Source organism: Callithrix jacchus, chromosome 9, assembly GCF_049354715.1.
Source record: "Callithrix jacchus isolate 240 chromosome 9, calJac240_pri, whole genome shotgun sequence".
NCBI classification, from domain to species: domain Eukaryota; kingdom Metazoa; phylum Chordata; class Mammalia; order Primates; family Cebidae; genus Callithrix; species Callithrix jacchus.
The window spans coordinates 46,658,974-46,680,472 of NC_133510.1; the positions used below are offsets into that span (position 1 = coordinate 46,658,974).

The window sequence follows — 21,499 nt, forward strand, 5'->3', positions numbered from 1 at the left end:
ACACAGGCTCCAGAGGACCCACTGAGGTAGGACAAACTCTGTGGAAAGATGTTCAAAGCAAGATTTGGTCCCAAATAACTTTACACTTCTTTTCCCACATTTATTCTCTCTGTCAACCAATCTGGATGGACTCCACGCTGTTTCGAAACAGAATTTTTCCCATTGGTCATTTGCTCATTCTCCCCTGACCCAGGTCCCCTTTGTTATTTTTGCATGTTGAAATACCATGTATCCTCTAAATTCATGCTCAGTCCTTAGCGCTTTTTCTGATACACCCAATTAGATGGAAAAATCTCTTCTTTATACTTAAATACTTTTTTACATTTCTGTAAAATTAGCATTTTGATTTATTATTAGCATTTATATACTTCAATGAGATTATAAACTCTTTGAGAGAAGCTATTGTATTTTACTTGCCTTTCTACTAACAATACTTTTTTAAAAAGTAAAGAGCTCAATATATATTAGAATTGAGATGAATTAAATTTGACATATTTCTCTGATTTGGCTTCCACTTGCATGGAACTTTTTTTGAGTTCCATGTGTTGTCTTGAGAAACAGTATTTTCATTATACAAATTTTAAAATAAATATAGAATGTGACATTTTCTCTCCTTTCTCTCTTTCAATGATGATATGTATTCAAAGATGTTAATTCCTGTGGGGGTAAAACTTTGATGGTGTTCCTGGAAGCCAAAGTTTTTTGAAAGAAGTTTCAAACATGCAATTGTCTGTCTTTACTACTGAAAGTAGATTTGAGGCTCAGCAGGGTGTTATCACAATTTTTTAAAAGATGATATATTTGAAACAAAATATTTAAGTTATAATAGCATAGTGCAAAAAACAATTCCTTTTTCTTTCCCTACAGCCATCATGTGTAACACTCTTCTTATTTCTGATACCTTACAAATTGTCTGCTTTTGCGTTAAAGAAATGTGTCTTAATACACATAATCTTGCCCTCCTGGAGAAATATACTGAATTTTTCTAGGTGTTCTAAGAAAGCATTCTGTGTATTTGGCCTATTTGTGGCATAAGTAGAAAACTACCACTTACAGATGCTACTATTGTTACCTTCAGGAAAAAAAAAAAACAGAAAAGAAAGACGTAAAAGAAAGAAAAAAGCCTCTGTTTTAAAATGTACTTGGACTCTGAATGCATGGGCTCCATTTCCTGAAGTGCAGAGTGAATATAGACAGTTACATAAATAATGAATGCTACTGTAAAACCTGTGTCCCGCTAATACTCTCTTGATATTAAACAAGGGCAGTTTTGTCTTTAAAATACTAACCCATTTATTCTTATAACATTCAATCTCTTCTAGGAATTTCAACTGCTTTTGAACTTATAGATTGTTTCAGATTATTCACAGTAAGTGGCCTGTTTCTCCTGGAGTTTCTTTGAATTGAGAAGCCCCCCAGGGATGCCAGAAGAGAAGGCAAAGGAAACAAACCTGACTCACCACCATCCAGTTAGGTTACAGTTTAAAGTGAGTAATGAAGCTGTGTGACCAGCAGCGTGACCTTCAGCTCGTAAGTGCTCCTCGTGGATTTACAGTTAGGAGCCTTTTAATTCATGCTCTAGTCTTGTCCAATATAGGACTTAATTAATCCCTCTGTCTTTTTGCAGCCTAACTTGGAACAATAAAATGAAACACCTTCTGGAAATGCTATATGCATTTAATTCCATAGATCCATGCTTTGAGAAATCTCAACATTCAAATGTATTAATGTTAACCTCGCTGATGGATACTGTTTTGGGGGGTGGTGATTATTTTTATCTAAGTCTATACAAATCTGGTGTTATTGTTTGTATAATTTATATTAAATCATGGTATTTTCACTATGACAAGGTCTCAGTATTTTAAAAGGGAAAGTGCCAAAGAGCTTAGAATAATGTTTTTCCCCCTTGGCTCACAATAAAACCAATGTGAAATAAGGGATACAATCTTATCTTAAATAATTATATTGGCTAAGGGCCAGTTAGGTGAAGAATATTAATTCCTAATCATTCAAATGGTAAGAATCTTCTCTTCACTCAGTTTCAGAGGCTGGAGCTGAGTTTCCTTGGAAGGGAATTTGTATTAGTATCATGTTTTAGGAGCATCCATTATTTTCAGATAGAATTACCTGAATGTAAATAATTCCAATGGAGAGACAGAAAAATAGCAATGTATGAATAGTGAAGTTTAGGAACAGTTATTCTCCATCTTCTCCGGATTCAGTGACAATCTATGCTTATGATCAGTGTACCTCAACGGAGATTAGTCTAGTAATATTTATTGAAATTTCAAAGTGCTTGGGAGTGATGGTCAGAGGAGAACCTGAGAACATGATTGCTGTGCTTGAGTGTCTTTCTTTAAAAAATGTAAGATCTGCTGAGGTTGCTCCAGGTATTTTCATTTGATACGAGAGGGTCCTAGAAAGCTCTATGTAATTTTATGGTTCTGCAAATTAAACCTGGTTTTCTTATTTTATTTCAATATAATCTTCTTACCTGCTTTACATTTTTATTTGTCTGGCCAAGCAGATTCATTGAGGTTCAAGAATCCAGTCTTAGAAAATTGTTTCAAAGTACAGGGAGCGAGTGCTTCACCACCGTTCTCTCAGTTCTGAGAGATATGATGAGCTTGAAAAGAAAGAGAGATGTTCCTAGTTTGCTTCAGAAGACAATCTCGCACCAAGTAAGCCTCCCATTTCACATTTCTCAAATCCAGTGTTGACTCAGTTTGTTTTGTTGACAGTAGGCATAGATCCCCTCCATGGGTAAGCTGTTGAGCAGTCCCTCCTAGGTGGGTGAGCTGCTTCCTGCCATCTTCTAGGTGATTGATTACTTCTTCCCTTACTGCAGCTTGCTGTGGCTGTGATCATGGCTTTCACCTCCCCAAGTAAAACTGCCTGAGCTACAGCAATCAAAGTTGGGACAGAAGTACAGTTAGTGCCACTTTCCCCAAAAGACGGGCTACCCCTCCTTATGTCAGAATGCAGAGCTAGGATGTAGATTTCCTGCTCACTGGCTCAGGGAGGACATTCTCTCTCTTTTTGGGGGGTGGAGGGACAGAGTCTTGCTCTTGTCATCCAGGCTAGAGTGCAACGGCACAATCTCAGCTCACTGCAATCTCTGCCACCTGGGTTCAAGCGATTCTCTTGCCTTAGCCTCCTGAGTAGCTGGGATTACCGGCGCCTGCCACCACACCCGGCTACTTTTTTTTTTTTTTTTTTTTTTGGTATTTTTAGTAGAGACAGGGGTTTGCCGTGTTGGCTATGCTGTTCTCGAACTTCCAACCTCGTAATCCACCCATCTCGGCCTCCCAAACTGTTGGAATTACAGGTGTGAATGACCATGCCTGGCCTTCTCTCTTTTTACTTATGATAAGAAAGGTATGCCTGGGCTGTGTTTTGCAAAATCTCTATGTCTACTTAAAGGGCGTTCCCATTCTTTTCAGTTTAGTCTTCCACTGAGGGACAAAGATGCTGCACAAGATCAAGGGGATAAGGCTGCATGGAATTCCTAAAGCTTCAGCTTTCATAAGTAGCACCTAAGGTTGCTGAGTGCTATATTAGTTTTATTTATATTTATTTATTTAAGATGGAGTCTTGCTCTGTTGCCCAGACTGGAATGCAGTGGCACAATCTCGGCTCACTGCAACCTCCGCCTCCTAGTTTCAAGTGATTCTTTTGCCTCAGCTTCCTCATTTTATCAGGCCAGCATTACCCTGATACCAAAGCTAAACAAGAACACTACCAGAAAAAAAATTACAGGTTCATATTCCTGATTTACATTAGTACAAAAGTTCTCAACAAAATACTAGCAAATTAAATGCAATAGCACATTGAAAGGATCATACACCATAATCAAACGCAATTTATCCCTGGGATGCAAGGATGGTTCAACATGTTGAAATCAATAAATGTAATGTACCACTTTACTAGGAGGATAAAACCATTTGATCATCTTAACAGATGCAGAAAAAGCATTATTTGACAAAACTCAACATGTTTCCATGATGAAAAATCCCTCAACAAATTAGGTATGTTTTCTTCCTATTGAGTTGAGTTTCTTAAATGTTTTGAATATTTACCTCTTATTAGACACGTGGTTTGCAATTATTTTCTCCCATTCTATTTTTCATTCTATTGATTTTCATTTCTGTGCAGAAGTTTTTAGTTGGATGTAATTTCATTTGTCTATTTTTGCTTTTGTTTCCTGTGCTTTTGGGGTGATTACCAAATAAGCATTGCCAAGACCAAGGTAACAAAGATTTTCCTGTGTTTTCTTCTAGTACTTTTAAAGCTTCAGATGTTATGTTTAAGTCTTTAATTCATTTGGAGTTTAATTTTATATGTGATAAGGGTTTAATTCATTCTTCTGCATGTTAATATCCAGTGCTTCAACTGCATTTGTTGAAGAGATTATCATTTCCCCATTGTCCATTCTTGGTAAATTTGTGAACAATCAATTGACAATAAGTGTGTGGATTTATTTCTAGAGTCTCTCTTCTGTTCCATTGGTATATACATATATATATACTGTTTTTATGCCAGTACTATACTGTTTTGATTACTGTAGCTTTTTAGTACAGTTCGAGATCAGGATGTGTCACTCCTGCAGTTTTGCTCTTCTTGTGGTTCTGTGTGAACTTCAGAATTGTTTTTCTCTTTCTGTGAAAAATGCCACTGGAATGTCGATAAGATTGGATTCAGTCTGTAGATGATCTGGAGTAGTATGAACATTTTAAATATTAATTCTGCCAATCCATGAACATAAAATATCTTTCATTTACTTGTTAAATTAATTACTTTAAATTTAAATTGTTAATTACTTACTTAATTTCTTCCATCAGTGTTTTAAAGTTTCAGTGTACAGATCTTTTACCACTTTGGAAAAATGTATTCTTAAGTATTTTATTCTTTTGATGCAATTATAAATTTTTCTTAATTTCTTTTTCAAACAGTTTGTTTTTAGTGAATAAAATACAGACAATTTTTGTATGTTGATTCTGTATCCTGCAACTTAACTGAATTCATTTATCAGTTCTAAGAGTTTTCAGATGGAGTCTTTAGAGTTTTCTATATTTAAGATCATGTCATCTGCAGACAGAGACAATTTTACTTCTTTCTTTCCAATTTGGATGCCTTTTATTTCTCTATGTTGCCTAATTGCTCTGTCTAGGACTTCCAGTACTATGCTAAATAGAAGTGCAAGAGTAAGCATCTTCATCTTGTTCCTGGTCTCATAGGAAAGGCTTTTGGCTTTCAGCTTTTAGCATTGAGTATGATATTAGTGGTGGGCTTTTCATATATAGCCTTCATAATGCCATAGCATTGGAAATTCCCATTCCACCATCTTGCTGTAGTCACTCTCCCCAATTACAATGAACTTTTTGGAGGGAGAATAATTTGACCACTTTCAGAAACCATCTACAGCAACCTCTCAGCGATATATGTATAAAGCATCTGTGACCTGGAAGTTGCATAATCAGAAGAAGAGACTGACCCAAGAAGTAAATGAAGCAGAAGACAGAATCAGCAGAGGGAAGTGATGTGATGAGAAGAGTAAATGTTCAAAATGGACTCAAAACCACACTAAAAAAAAGTTAACTCAAAATGGATCATAGACACAAACATAAAACCTAGAACTACAAAAATTCTAGAAGAAAACATAAGAGAACTTTTTGAGACATTAAGTTAAGCAAAGATTCCTTAGGATATAAAAATCACAAATCATAAATGAAAAATTTATAAATTAGATTTCATCTAAACTAAAGTATTTTGTTTTTTTTGAAGGACGTTGAGAAAATGAGAAGTCAAAACACAGACTGGGGGGAAATGTTTTAAAATCATATATTGGATAAAGAACTGAAATCCAGAATACAGAAAGAGTTATTGAATCTTAATAATAAGAAGGCAAACTGCTCAATTTTGTTAAATGTGCAAAAGATTAGAATAAATATTTCCCCATAGAAAACAGATGGAAAAATGCACATGACATTATGCCCAATGTCATTATTCAATGGAGAAATTTAAAACACAATGGGCTACTACTAAACACCATTTAAAATGGCTAAATTATCAATAAAGAATGACCATACCTAGAGTTGGCAAGAATGCACAGCAACTGGAACTCTTATACACAGCTGGGGGGAGGGCAAAATGCTACAACCAATTTGAAAAACAATGAGGCGCTTTTTTTACAAAGATAAGCATATACTTAATACATAACCCAGGAATTACACACCAAGTTTTTATTGAAGAGAATTGAAAGCATATGACCACATAAAGACTTGTATAAATGTTTATAGCACCTTCATTTATAATAGTCAGAAACTGAAAACCAGTTTTATCAGCTGGAGAATAGATAAACAAGTTACAGTATATTTATATAATAAGATCTTAATAAGAAAAAGTAACAAACTACCAATGTATATAATGTAGGTGGGAAAAAGCCAGATATTAAAAAATACACACTGTAGGATATCTTTTTATTTTTTTTAATTCTGGAAAAGACAAAATGTAATTCAGAGAGGGCAGAACAGTGGCTACCATGGGTCAAGGTATAGAGAAAGAGGATTGACTGCAAAAGGGGCATGAGGGGACTTTTTGGAGTGACGAAAATGTTCCATATTTCAATTATGATGATGGCCATGTAACTGTACACATTGATCAAGAATTATCAAAGTATATACTTAAAATTGGTTAATTTTACTGCTTGAAAATTATGCTTAAATAAAATTGAATTTCCTGAATTGCAAAATAAAATCAGTGAGGAAGGGAATTAAAGAGACTTGTATACAAACTGTCATGTTTTATGTTGAGGGAGATGGCATGGAGGAGCAAAAATATCATTGTCAAAATGCTGGAAAAACTGGACATTCACATGCCAAAGAATGAAACTAGATCCTTAAGTCTCACCATACACAAAAATCAAACCAAAATAGATTAGAAACTTAAATATAAAGACCTGGCACTATAAAACTACTACAAGAAAACATCAGGGATCACTCCAGGACATTGCTCTGGGCAAACATTTCTTGAGTAAGACTTCAATAGCACAGGAAACAAAAGGAGAAATGGAGAAATGGGATCATATCAGGCTAAAAAGCTGCACAGCAAAGGGAGCAAAAGAAAGTAAAGAGACAGCCCACAGAATTGGAGAAAATATTTGCAGACCGGTCATCTGACAAGGGGCCAATAACCAGGATATACTAGGAGCTCAAAAACCTCAGTAGGAGAAAAAAAAAATTAATCCAATTTTAAAATGAGCTGAAGATCTGACTAGATATTTCTCAAAAGACAATATACAAATGGACAAGAGATATATGAAAATACACGCAATAGCACTATTCATCAGAGAAATGCACATCAAAACTACACTGAGGTACCATTTCACTCCAGCTAAAATGGCTTATATCCAAAAGACTGGCAATAACAAATGCTGTGAGGATGCGAAGAAAGGAGAATCCTTACCACTGTTAGTGGGAATGTAAATTAGCACAGCCACTATGGAGAGCAGTATAGAGGTTCCTCAAAAAACTCAAAATAGAATTACCATATGATCTAGCAATTCTACTTCTGGGCATATATCCAAAGGATAATAAATCAGTATTTATTTATTTATTTATGACAGAGTGTTGCTCTGTTGCCAGGTTGGAGTGCAGTGGAACAATCTCAGGTCACTGCAGCCTCCACCTCCTGGGTTTAAGCAATTCTCCTGCCTCAGCCTCCCAAGTAGCTGGGATTACAGGTGCATACCACCATGCCCAGCTTATTTTTGTATGTTTAGTAGAGACAGGGTTTCACCAGGTTGGCTAGGATGGCCTCAATCTCTTGACCTCATGATCTGCCCACCTCGGCCTCCCAAAATGCTGGGATTACAGGTGTGAGCCATTGTGCCCAGCCAATAAGTCAGTATTTCAAAGCGATAGTTCCACTCCCATATTTATTATAGTACTATTCACAATCGCCAAGATATAAAAGCAATCTAAGTGTCTGTCAGTGGTTAAATGGATAAAGAAAATGTGATACATGTACACAGTGGAATATTATTTAGCCATAAAAAGTGAAATCCTGTCACTTGCAACAACACGATGGAACTGGAGGACATTATGTTATGTAAAATAAGACAGGCAAAGAAAGACAAATATGTTCTTACTTATCTGTGGGAGCTAAAACAAGGTTGAACTCACAGAGATAGAGAATGGAATGATAGTTGCCAGAGGCTGAGAAGAGTAGTGTGGTGGGGGAGGATAAAGTGGAGATGGTGAATGGGTAAAAAATATAGTTAGATTGAATGAATAAGATCTAGTATTTGGCAGTACAATAAGGTGACTATAGCTTACACAATTTATTGTGTATTTTAAAATCACTAAAAGAATGGAATTAGAATGTTTCTAACACAAAGAAATAATCAAGGTTTGAGATAATGGACACCCCAATTTTCCTGATTTGATCATTATACATTATACACCGATATCAAAACATTATACATATCCCATAAATATATAGAAATATTATGTACTTATAATAATTAAAAATACAAACTAAAAAATACCGTTGTCTCACTAACTAAATGCATGATCCTGACCAAATCACATAACTCCTCTGACACTCAGTTTCCCCAGGGATAAAGCAAGGAGACTGAACAAAATGACTTTTCTTTACAACTCCGAAACTGACAAAAGGTTAGGTGTTTTCATATCAAAGATAGCTACACTTGGGAATGTTAAATCAACAATTTTGGTGCCATTTTATCAAACTAGATTAATAAAACTGAAAAAGGAAACTCTGATTTATGTCATTTGACAGTATTTCAAAACACGTTGAAATGGAAAGTTTGAACAAGCAAATACAGGAAAGAAGTGGCTCCCTAAATAAAGTATTCACATAAAAAAATTCCTCTGATGTACCTCTATTTGCACAGAATGTTTTAACAGTTCTGAGGATTAGTCACTATCAACACAGACTAGTGGAGTTTAGGGTATCAAAAACACATGGGGTTATATTAAGTAGTAGACTTGAAAATATTCATTGGTGCTTGTCATTAGGAGAAAAAGAAACAATAGATGAAGTGTTAAAATGGTGGAAATTTAACAGGGAAACCTTGTGTTTTAAGTGCCACAATACTGAAATAACTTCAAGAGATTGGCTTACACTCAAACAGGAAATTGACCAAATCAACTTTTGGCTTGAGATAATGAAGTGATAAAAGGAGGGGTTGGGGGATCACCACTGTGAGTGAGAAGGAGGCAATGGAACCTCTGTGTTATGCTACAAGGCTGTTTCTGAAAAGTGTTCTTAATTAAACCTCTCCATTCGGTGTTCACAAAACCTAAATACAATACTGAATGTGTGCCTTTGGGAACAGGTATAATACAAAATAAAACAACAGTAACAAATTGGACCAGCAAAAGCACCTCCATCTTTTCCAGAAAAAAACCCTACACCACTGTTCTTTATTGATGGTCCTATTTCAGGCAGTAACAAGGCAATTAAGAAAATAAACTTATTGTGAAAGCAAATGAAGAAGGGACCAAATGGCACAAACAAAAATACCTAAAAATGAGCACTGTAGTTCCCCAATTCCTGCCTACTCCAATCTGTCTGACTGGGATTGAGCTCAGCTCAGCTCCAGGACCTGGTATTTGGAACTTGACTTTAGGAGGCAAAGCTTGGTAACAGGACCCAGCAGCAAATAATAGGAAACATCTAGCCAATACGGTAATAGCCAAGACTGAGAAAACAGATGAGAATCAAGCCAACTAGCCTCAGAGTCCAAAACAGAGTTAGTAAGTAAGCACAGTCTGGGATTAAACTAGCAAGGTCTTTAGAAGTTGTACCAATGTACCTAAGAAAAACGTTCTCTATCTCTTTCTCTCTCTGAAATGATTTATTTATGCAAATTTGAAACTGGATTGACATCAATCAGGGTTGCACAGGACTCAAAATGGTACAGCACATTTTAGTTTGTACATTGAGAAGCCTTCAAGATGCTAAATAATAATAATGGTTAACATTTATAGAATGCTTTCTATGTGCCTGGCACTGTCTTAGCACTTTACAAAACAAAATACTTTATGAGATAGACACTATTGTTATCTTCATTTTACAATGACACAGAGAGTTTAAGGAACTCACCAAAGGTCAAAGAGGTTAAAAGTTACTGTATTTGTCCATTTTGTGTTGCTACAAGAGACAACCTTGAGATTGGGTAATTTTTAAGAAAAGAGGTTTATTTAGGTAATGGTTCTGTGGCTGAGAAGTTCAAGGGCATGGCCCTGAGGCATGTCCCTTGCTCACTCCTGCAAAACAGAGCGGAGCCACTTGAGGAATTTTCCTTCAAACACCTTCCTCTAGGCCCACCCCCAAGTACCTTCTCATTAGGCATGAAATTTCAACATGAGTTTTGGTGGGGACAAACAAACCACATCCAAACTGTAGCAGTGGCAGAACAAGGATGAGAACATGAAAAGTCTGGCTCCAACTGTTATTAACAACTACTGATTGGAGTAGCCTGGGGGGTGCCTAGATCCCAGATCTAGAATGCAAACCAACCTTGGGGTGAAATTGATCTCTGGAAGAATAGACCCAAATGCAGATGCAGGGAGGAAGTCTGGTCCTGGAGGTGTGACAATAGTCAATAGGAGGTGGTACAGTCCAGCAGTCAAATCCAAAGAGGATCAGCCTGGGTTTAGGGTGTTCCAATAGGCAGGGCAAGAGCACTGGCAGGAAATTCAGGTAGGCAATTTTCAGCAAGGTCCCTGGAAAAGGTTTTGTAATACTGGGGTTCAGGGTGCCCTCAGTTCCTCTGAGAGAATGTTTCTCCAGGTTCTCGGTTTCCTGCCCTCTCAAGAATGAGAAAGGGGACCATGGCGCAGGGCGCAGTAAATGTCAGATTTAAAAGTGTTTGTAGAAAGCGATTTATTTAGAGAGAGAAACAGGAGAAGGAGAGAGAAGGAAACAGCTGACTCTCATGCTGAGTGAGAGAATCCAGAAAGATGGAATCCAGGAGAGGAAAGCAGCTTCCACACTGAATGAAGGGAATAGAGAGAGAGAGATGGAGTTTAGGAGGGGAAGGCAGGCTTCCATGAGAGTGTGGAAGGGGACTTCAGAGGGAAAATCCAGGAGAGAGAAAGATGGTTTCCTCAAAGGGAGTGTTCATGGAAGGGGACTCAAACATGGAGTCTGAAGGGGTGTGAAAGAAGGGGACTTTTACCCTGGGAGGAACCCCCACCTTCTCTAAGACCCCGGGCCAATGAAAGGAGTTCCTTAGAACTTCTGCTGGGGTGATTGACTCTTAGCTTCTTCCTGCGCCTGCAAAATTCAAACATAAACTGTTAAATCTCCCGGATGGAGAGATGGGCATGGTGCTCAGAAGTTCTTGCCCTTAAAAGTACGCCCCCTTGTGGACCCGGAAAGAGAACACATGCCCTCATTACCCCCATCTGAACAGGAAATCCCAACTTCTGTTGGAACATGGGTGTCGATCCTCTTTAACTACTTCCTGCTGAAATAGGGTGTAGAAGGGGCCCTGCAGTTGAGGTTTCCTCCAGAGGGGAGCCTTTCAGGGGTGCAGGCTGATCCTGAGGTCCATGATAGAGCTCATGAGCCAAAGACATCCTGGGTTCCAGTGGCAGGATTATTCGTGACCTTATGGTTCTATAGGAAATGAACGTGACAAGGTGGTTAAAGATGAAAAGCCCAGAGGCCAGCAAATATAGACTGGTTATAAACGAGACTAGGAGAGCAGAGCCAGGACAGTCAGTTGTTAAGCTTTACAGTACTGTGTTTGGAAGATTTTTAGCCCTGTGTTTGATTGATTCCTGAGTTCTATGTTTAAAACAATACTTAACTGGTTTACAAAATAGCAGCATTTTTCCTAGAAAGAGGCAGGTTCCCTTCCCACTATGAAAAGGATGCTCAGAGTTCGAGAGATATCAAGGTTGAGGGTTATAGTCCTGTTAATGCCAGGATATAAATTAGACTGATGCGTGGTTACTTCCCTGAGGATCTTGTTGGAAAAGCAGAGGTAGATCCTCTAAGGGCTTGCAGGTGGATGAAGGGTTGTCTCCTGGATCTTCAGGCTGCAGAGCGGAGGGTCTCTGACCCTCAGGAGGTGTCCAAGGCTTCAGCCGAGTGTGATGAATCCACAAGTCAATTCCCACCACCTTAACTGCTGTAGGAGTGGACAGAATAACAGAAAATGGTCCTTCCCAAGATGGGCCTAGAGATGGAGAGTCTGAGGGAAGCGCGGTGGCTCAAGCCAGTGATCCCAGCACTTTGGGAGGCCGAGGCGGGTGGATCCCGAGGTCAAGAAATCGAGACCATCCTGGTCAACATGGTGAAACCCCGTCTCTACTAAAAATACAAAAAATTAGCTGGGCATGGTGGCACGTGCCTGTAATCCCAGCTACTCGGGAGGCTGAGGCAGAAGAATTGCCTGAACCCAAGAGGCAGAGGTTGCAGTGAGCCGAGATCACACCATTGCACTCCAGCCTGGGTCACAAGAGCGAAACTCCGTCTCAAAAAAAAAAAAAAAAAAAAAAAAAAAACCAAGCACCAAGTCTCCAGGGCAGAAGAGAAATACTGAGAAAGCCAGGCAGTGTCCAGGAAAAGATTAACTTCCTGGACTTCCATGCTCAGCTTTCTCCGGGGTTCTGTGAGGGTGATGGCTCATGCTGGCACTTACTCCAGGCACCCTTAGTCCTGCCGTTGGGTCATCTGGTCAGATACCTCAGGCCCTGGGGACCTTCATTCCCTGGGACAGTGTGCTTTCCAGTGACTCCCTTCGCACAGCGGGCACAGACGAGATGATGATCCATTCTCTGGGGACAATTTCTTATAAAATGTCCCTTCAGACTGTACTGGTAACAAGTTCTGCCAGACTGGAGGCTAACCCGAGCCTTTCCCTCATTTGAGCCCCTGGGGTCTGCTGGCCTGAAGGCCGTGACTTGGGCTGGTCTCTCCTGTTCTTTTCAGCCTGTTCCTCCTGGTCTCTATTCTAAAACACAGAGGTTGCCTGGTTCCGTAATGATTCTAGACTCTGCTCTGGTTCCAAAGCCAGCTTCTGGAGCTTCCACCTGATATCTGCTGCTGAATGAGTAATAGACTTGTCCTTTAGTATTAACTGACCCTCAGTGGAGTCTGGTGATGGGGGGTGTACTTTCTTAAAGCCTCCCACAATCACTCAAGGAAAGCTGTTGGGTTTTCTTCCCTTCCCTTTGGAGGCTAGGTTTTCCACTTGGCAGAGGGTAATTTGGCCATGCCATTTGGCAGAGAAAAATGAGCCACTTCTTCCTTAAAGACTCTGTGTCAACTTGGTCCCCATTTTCCAGTATACATTTTAATGGGGACCTGAGCTTGGGAAGATTGGCACCCATCTGAAATCGAACACAAGAAATGTCAGCATTCCCGGTTAAAGAAATTACAGCCGCTTCGACCTAAGGCGTCTCTTGGGTTAAAACAGGTACTGAAATGAAACGTCTTTCAGTCAGTAACCCGAAACTTCATGTGCCCAAGATGTGTGATCCATCTTATCAGAGGGCATCCTATGTACTGGATGTGAATCACGACCTACCAGTGTCATAGGACCAGTCTCACTGCCTGCAGGACCTCCAGTGACTACCATAGAGGCATGGAACAAAAGGAGCCATTGGGTTGGGTAGTCACATACCAATGAGCCCTGATGAGGCCAGTGAGGCTCAGGAGATGGGTACCAATATTTCCCAGCACAAGTCCAATTTACACAGGCCAATTTATAAAACTGCCCCAGAAGGTAAACTTCTAGGGAGGGGCCATTAGAGCACACAGCTCAAAGAAGGCAGGCCAGGCAGGGCTGAGGCCAGAACAACACCCTCAGGACCTGGGCTTACTCACCCTTAACCTATTTTCCATTGTAGAATGGAGAATAGTCAACCGCTTCTAGGGCCCAAATAGTCAATGGCAGGTCTCACTGTTTATCATCTTCCAGATGGAAAAGTTCTGCTGTAGAGAGAGCCAATCTTAAGCAAGACAAAATATACACCAAACACAAAGTCCCATAGCCATAGCCTTCAGCTTCTGAATTTCCCCAAGACTTCCCCAAATCAAGACTGGCCCCCCGGCCCCCCTACCCCCAGGATTTGAACCAGTAACCTTGAAGTTGCAGGCCCCACACCTTAACCAACTGTGCATACGGGTCACTTGCATTAAGGGAAGGCAGAAAGCTTTCTTAAGCCACATTTTGTATGAGAATGCTGCATCCTGAGGCCGTGTGGCCTGCCTAAAAGCAGGGCCGGGCTGACGGCCATCAGCCGCTTCCTTTCCCTCACCTGCACCAGCAGAGGAAAAACGCCTCCTTCAGAGCTGCTGCTGGGCTGCAGTGATTCCCCACCCCCACGGCTTTCAGTCGCCATGTTGACCCTGCCAGAACCACATGCGTGGTTGGGCCACTCCCTAAGCCGCTGCCCACACAGGGACCCTGGCATCCTGGGAAGCCTTTTTACCCTGCTGCCTGGGACTGGAGAATGCTGGAGAGGCCTGCTAGAACCATGCTCCAGGCCGCCGCCCTTCCTGGTCCCCTGTAGGCTCCGGCTGTGCTTTGCCCCTCCCCACTGTTTTTCTCTGGCCAACATCTGCATGCTGGGTTCCCCCCTCTCCCCCGGGGCTGGGTTGTCCCCGCCTGCAAGGAGCAGAAAGCGTGGGTGTTCACCCTTTCCACCCCACAGGCTCCTGCAGGTTTTGGTCCCCGAGATAATATCCAAAGGATAGAGAAGGAGACGGAAAGCAGAGAGAGAGCTTGGAGGTTTAAAAAAAAAAACTGTGCTTTTAATTATGTCTGGGCCGTGCTGCTTAAGAGGGGCTTCGGCGTGCTTCCCAGGTGCCACTGCTCTGGTTGCCCACAGCCCTGCCTGACTGTGGCCGCTTCAAGTGTTCCTAAAGAGACAGAACAGAATGGGGCCGGTTTTACTCACACTTTTGAAGTCGTCTTCTTTGGCTGTACCCCTCTTTCTGGCATACCCTCTCCTGGTGTACCCCTCTCCTGGCTGGCTCGCCGAAATGTCATATTGCGGTTCAGGGGTTCACGGTGCCCTCAGCTCCCCTGAGAGGATGTTTTTCCAGGTTCTTGGTCTCCTGCCCTCTCAAGAATGAGAATGGGGACCATGGCACAGTGCACAGTAAATGCTGGACTCAAAAATGTTTGCAGAAAGTGATTTGTTTAGAGACAGACAGAAACAGGAGAAGGAGAGAGAAAGAAACAGCTGACTCTCATGCTGAGTCAGAGAATCCAGAAAGATGGAATCCAGGAGAGGAAAGCAGCTTCCACCCTGAGTGGAAGGCAATAGAGAGAGATGGAGTTTAGGAGAGGGGAAGACAGGCTTCCACGAGAGAGTGTGGAAGGGGACTTCAGAGGGAAAATCCAGGAGAGAGGAAGATGGTTTCCTCGAAGGGAGTGTTTGTGGAAGGAGACCCAAACATGAACTCTGAAGGGGTGTGGAAGAAGGGGACTTTTAGCCTGGGAGGAACCCCCACCTCCTCTAAGACCCCAGGCCAATGAAAGGAGTTCCTTAGAACTTCTGCTGGGGTGATGGACTCTTAGTTTCTTCCTGCGCCAGCAAAATTCAAACATAAACCATTAAATCTCCCAGATGAAGAGAGATGGGCATGGTGCTCAGAAGTTCTTGCCCTCAAAACTACGCCCCCTTGTGGACCCAGAAAGAGAACACCTTTCCTCAGTTTCAGGATGGTCTATATTCAAGACCTAGAAATACTAGAAATGACAAGCTAGAACTCAAGCAATGAAAATGAGAATGGGATCTACAAAGGAGATAGAATGCATCACTATGTTTGCACCAAGGCCCTACCTCCCTCGGGCTGTTCTCAGCCAATGACTGAGTGTGTCAGGGATACTAAGACAGACCCTTTCCTGGGAGACGTAAAATTCCTTTGATGGGCTGCTGTGGTTTGAGGGTGCCCCGATAAGCCTTGCCACTTTCCTTAGATGGCATGGTGGTCTGGTCAGCTTCCCGTCAACACTCCTTCCTGCCTTTATCTCACATTAGGATCAGTGATATCTCACAGTTCTCCCAGCCCTGCCCCTGCCCTTCCCTCTACCCAGCCCTCATCCATGCAGGCTCCCTCCTTATTTCTTCTCACAGACATTTCCCTTCATAAAATCCTTGTAACTTTAATCCCATCTGGGGTTTTACTTCTCAGAAAACCCAGACTAACAAAAGCATCTATATTTGTATAGTGCTTTATAGAATATACATATAGTTATGCATATATGCTATGGTTTATATATGTAAATATATTTTCTCATTTGATTCTATAAGAATTCTGTTAGGTAAGCAGGGTAGGTACAGTAACATCATTTTACAAGTTGAGAAATCACAGCTCAGAGAGCTCAAGTGCTGTGTCTCTGGGAGGCAGCCTCTAAGATGACCCCAATGACTCCAGCCTCCTGGTATCCATGTCCCTGTGTAATCCCCTCCCCTTCAGGGTGGGTTGGAATTATTGACTGACTTCTAATGAATAGAATATGACAGAATGGATGGGTTATCACTTTTCAGATTAGATGATAAAAGACTGCAGCTTTCATCTTGAGTGTTCTGTGTTCCCTCTTGTATCACAAGCCCTGAGGGAGAGCAGCTGACATCTTGTAAGGTAGCCCTATGGAGAAGTTCATGTGGCAGAAGACCAAGTCCTGCAACAACCATGTGAATGGGTTTGAAAATAGATCCTCTCTTTTCTTTCTTTTTTCTTTTTTTTTTTTTTGAGACTGAGTTTCGCGCTTGTTACCCAGGCTGGAGTGCAATGGTGCAATCTCGGCTCACCGCAACCTCCGCCTCCTGGGTTCAGGCAATTCTCCTGCCTCAGCCTCCTGAGTAGCTGGGATTACAGGCATGTGCCACCATGCCCAGCTAATTTTTTTTTTTATATATTTTTTAGTAGAGACGGGGTTTCACCATGTTGACCAGGATGTTCTCAATCTCTTGACCTTGTGATCCACCCGCCTCAGCCTCCCAAAGTGCTGGGATTACAGGCTTGAGCCACCGCGCCCGGCCAGATCTTCTCTTTTCAACCTCAGTCTGATGAGACCACAGCTCTGGCTGACAGCTGGACTGCAACCTCATGACAGACTTTGATCGAAGGACATGCAGGTAAGTCACACCTGGATTCCTGGTCCACAGAAACTGTGACATTATAAATATTCATTATTTTAAACTGCTAAGTTTGGAGGTAATTTTTAAATACCAGTAGAAAATTAATATGGTGTCCAGTGTTCAGAGTGGGTGAGTAGCAGAATACGTCATTGAAACATCAATGTAATATCAAAGCTTCGTCTAGCTTTATTTTTCTTTCATCTCTACCCAGGTTTGCAATGCCACCTTTCTCCATTCTTTCTATGAACAAACTTGAGTCACTAATTCTTTTTTTTTTTTTAGTGGTTATGGTCGATTAATCATTTTTGCTGGGGTAACAAACATCCCCTAAGTCTCAGTGGCTTTCAACATCAGACATTTATTTTTGGCTCGTGGGTGTGTCAGTTAATAATGGCTCTAGTGGACGTTGTTTAAGTCTGTTCAGTCTGCTCTGCATATCTTTACATCCACAGTGAAGGGGGCCAGGCTAAAAGGGCTGCCTTTATCTGGAGTGCTGTTCTCATAGCAGAGACATGAGCATAAGAGCACAAACTGAAGCATCCAAATGTAATTACAGTTTCTGCTCGGAAGTGGAATACATCACATTTATTTACATTCTATTGGCCAAATAAAATCATTTAAGCAAGCTGATGATGTGACAGGATGGTGTATCCCACCTAGTGAGGCATGGGAAGTTACAAGGAAAAAGACAAAGGACATGGATTTTGGGGATGGGGGAGCATCAATTTATAGTACATGAGAACGATGGTTGGGAAGAATAATATAACCTATCACATATGATAACAAGTGCTTATGAATCTAGACCATAGCAATGATTGAAGAATTAATGGGAAGACATTTTGGTTTTAACTTTTCTTTGAGACAATAAACCATGGTCAGTCATTCTGGATGTGGCTGCTTTGTCAATTCCTGTTCCAAATGACAGTCTAGTGTCTTCTACCCTTCTGCTCAACAGTTTCAGTGAAGATAGATCTTTTCACAATGTATCCAATCTGGATACAAACATCAGTGTCACCCAGACTGGAGTGCAGTGGCATGAACATGGCTTACTGTAGCCCCAACCTCCCACCTCAAGTGATCCTCCCACCTCATCCTCCTGAGTAGCTGGGACCACAGCCACTACATCCAGCTTTTTTTTTTTTTTTTTTTTTTTTTTTTTTGAGGACACAGTGTCTTGCTATGTTGCCCAGGCTGGTCTCCAATTCCTGTGCTCAAGTGATCCTCCCATCTCAGCCTCCCAAAGAGCTGGGATTACAAGTGTGGGCCACCATGCCCAGTTGACATTTTAAAAATTAAAGTATGGTGTGTAATAAATTAGTTTCTTTGGGTACATTATTAAAACATCTATCTTCACTGAAACTGCTGAACAGAAGGGTAGAAAATACCAGACTGCCGTTTGGAACAAGAATTGACAAAGGATCCACATCCAAAATGTCTGACCGTGGTTTAGTAATGATATTTTTTGTTACAACTTTTAGAGGTGGAATTGGTTTCTTTCAACACTATGTCCATTTAAAAGGCACTGTTTTTACTTTGTTTTTAAAATGTGCCTGGTGTCCCATAGGAAAACATGAGATTTCCTTATTCTATGATCCATGAAATAGTTACCATACCCTATCAACCCTGAATGGGCCAGGGGCATTATTAGAATTTCTGAAAAGTTGTTAACACTATCCCTTGAAGGAAGAAATAAGAAAAATAGAAGATGCAAATCTTTTTTTTTTCCCCACAACCAAGCGTTCCGGTAATGATTTTCCACTCTTTGCCTATCTTGATGCTTTAAAAAGAGTCTAGTTTAAAAATATCTGGTATAATAAAATAAGAACTAGGCAGCCAGCAAATTAGGAAGTACGTAAAGCTAATTAAAATAATTCTGAAGACTGTCGAAGGTACAGTCCTACTAGATTTTTTTTTAAATGTCAGTATTTCAACCTTTTCTATACAGTATTTTCATAGCTAACTTTGAGCTTAACTTCAATGGCACCACTACACATTTAAACAAAACTATCATGGTAATGATACATGTTGATGTCTGGCAGTGCAGCTTAGGCTTCCTGTGTTTTTCTTCCTGACAGCCCTGTACCAAAGTACAGCGGCCACACTGGAGAAAACGAGGAAATTAACAACACAACGATGCACCTAGATGTTCAACACAAAGCCATCTTGCTGAGCGGGAGACAGTACTCAGGGATAAGGCGCACAAAAGGTGGACTTTCTCTCCCTTTGCCTTAGGCTACCTAATGCTGAGAGAAAGCAACATTTTCAGGTTTGCATAAGCTTAATTTCAACATCCAGGCCAAAGATTGGGCCATCTTTTTTTTTGCCTGGTAAGAGGAATAAGGAACTTCAGTTCTGTAAGCAACTCCTAGTCTCCAGTTCTCTCAGAGCTTGTTAATCTGGGTAGAAAAATACTTAGATGTAGCAACCTGTTTGTGTTCAAGTTTATAAATTTGCAAGGTGATTTAAAAATCTCAACAGCAACATCCTAAAATGATATAATGAGAATATTATTCCCTGAAAATATGCTAATGCAGGCTGATCACCCCTTCCATCTCTTTTCTAGGTCCTCTCCCGCGTTACTGGAGCTCTAACTTTCCTTGTTTTTATTTCCTCACACCTGTTTTTACTTCATATCTTTACATATATATATGTGTTTCTCACATTTAACCAGACATAAAACTGCAAAGCACTTTTATTATTTGTTATGTTTATTTGATTCTATAATTGGTTATATTTATTTTTATTATTTGCCATTTTATATTTCAGCCTCTTTTAAAAATAAACTTGCAATACAGACAATTATATTTTTCTCTTTGAGTAGACTTTTTCTTTCTGACTTATGCACCTCATTGTTTATTGTTGCAAGGGGTCCTAACTGGGAGATTTCAACATAATTAAAGGCTCTCCATTTCTCTTTCTATAATAAGACAACAAAATGAGATATGAACCTTGGGGTGTTGACATTGAGAGCCTCCAAGAATAAAAAATATAATTTAAAAATATAAAAATTATTTTAAAGTACATAAGTCCATCTATGGTTTGGGAAGTTCTCTCCCTCTCCCCCTCTCTCTCTCCCTCTCTCTCTCTCTCTCTCTCTATATATATATATATATATAGATATATATATATATATATATATCTACTCTCTCTCTCTCTCTCATATATATATATGCTCCAGTAGATATATCTACTGGAGTACACGAACTTGAGGCCTAAATTTCCTTGGAAAACAAGTTGAATGACATACAGACTTCAAGTTCTATTATTTTATTTAATTTATTTTCTGAAATTCATTAAACTTGCTGTTCTTGGCAAGTCATAGAAACTTCAGTTACTCCTTCTCCAGGATTTGTCACAGGGGAATAATAAGGCTTCAGATCTCAAAAATAGGCACCAATTAAATAAAAGTGTACATTTTTAAAAGTTATCAAAACATATTGAGAATGTATAATTTAATATTTGTGATTGTGATTTCATTTATTATTATTTTTTTAAGCTTTTAGTTTATTAAGCTTCTCGTGAAAAATCCACAACAGCCACAGACAACATCATTGCAGCGCCTTTACTCCGTCAGCTGTGAGCCAATCTCCAGCTCACTTTTTGCCAGCACCAACATTGGCCTTTGTGGCCCCCCTGACTCCCTTCATTCTGTTCTTGCATTCCTTTCGTTGCTTTCTTGAGGTCTTTTTCTTCTCATGCAGGCCATGTCTTACAAGTCTATGTTTGGGTTCATTTTTCTTTGCATAATCCAGGGAATCATAAATCATGCCAAAGCCGGTTGTCTTGCCACCACCAAAATGAGTTCTGAATCCAAATATGAAGATGACATCTGGCGTGGTCTTGTACATTTTGGCTAGTTTTTCTCGAATTTCTGTCTCAGGCACTGTTGCCTTGCCAGGGTGAAGGACATCAATGACCATTTGTTCCCTCTGAAGTGGTCGGTCGGTCATGAACTTTCTTGTGTGGATAGTTTACTGTGTCATTCATGATGGTGGCCTGTCCTCAGACAGCCGGGGAGGAAAAGAGAGCCACTGTTCGCCGGCCAGTGTTACCGTGATTTCATTTATTAATGGTTTGCTACACTTGAAGATACTTGCAAAAATATCCTGTTCTATTAAATTTATTTAAAATACAAATAAATTAATGAATAAGCATAATTTTGTACTTATTATCTAAGCATGCTGTTTCTCAACGTAGCAGTCACATCTTGGAGTCTGATGCATTGGGGCTTTGTGAGTTATGAGACTCACGTACTACTTTACCATTCATATTTTTGCACTCAGAATCCACACTCATACGTGTTTGGATACTAAGATTACATGCATATTTTTTTATATATACACAGACTCATCATTTTAACC

The 21,499-nt window shown here is 40.2% G+C and overlaps 1 long non-coding RNA gene and 1 pseudogene across 3 annotated transcripts; both read right to left on the reverse strand.

Moving 5' to 3' along the window:
- Positions 1 to 8,317: 8,317 nt before the first annotated feature.
- Positions 8,318 to 13,003, reverse strand: LOC118144450 (uncharacterized). Of its 3 annotated transcripts, XR_013522309.1 has the most exons (5): positions 12,683 to 13,003; positions 11,433 to 12,169; positions 11,228 to 11,307; positions 10,549 to 11,023; positions 8,318 to 10,295 (listed from the first exon to the last, which is right to left on the reverse strand). It is a non-coding gene; the product is annotated as an uncharacterized LOC118144450 (long non-coding RNA). The 3 variants fall into 3 exon arrangements; XR_004729260.3 differs by having other exon boundaries at positions 8,318 to 10,754; XR_008474120.2 differs by having other exon boundaries at positions 8,318 to 11,023.
- Positions 13,004 to 20,731: 7,728 nt separating this feature from the next.
- LOC118144451 (small ribosomal subunit protein eS24 pseudogene) lies at positions 20,732 to 21,125 on the reverse strand (annotated as a pseudogene).
- Positions 21,126 to 21,499: the final 374 nt, after the last annotated feature.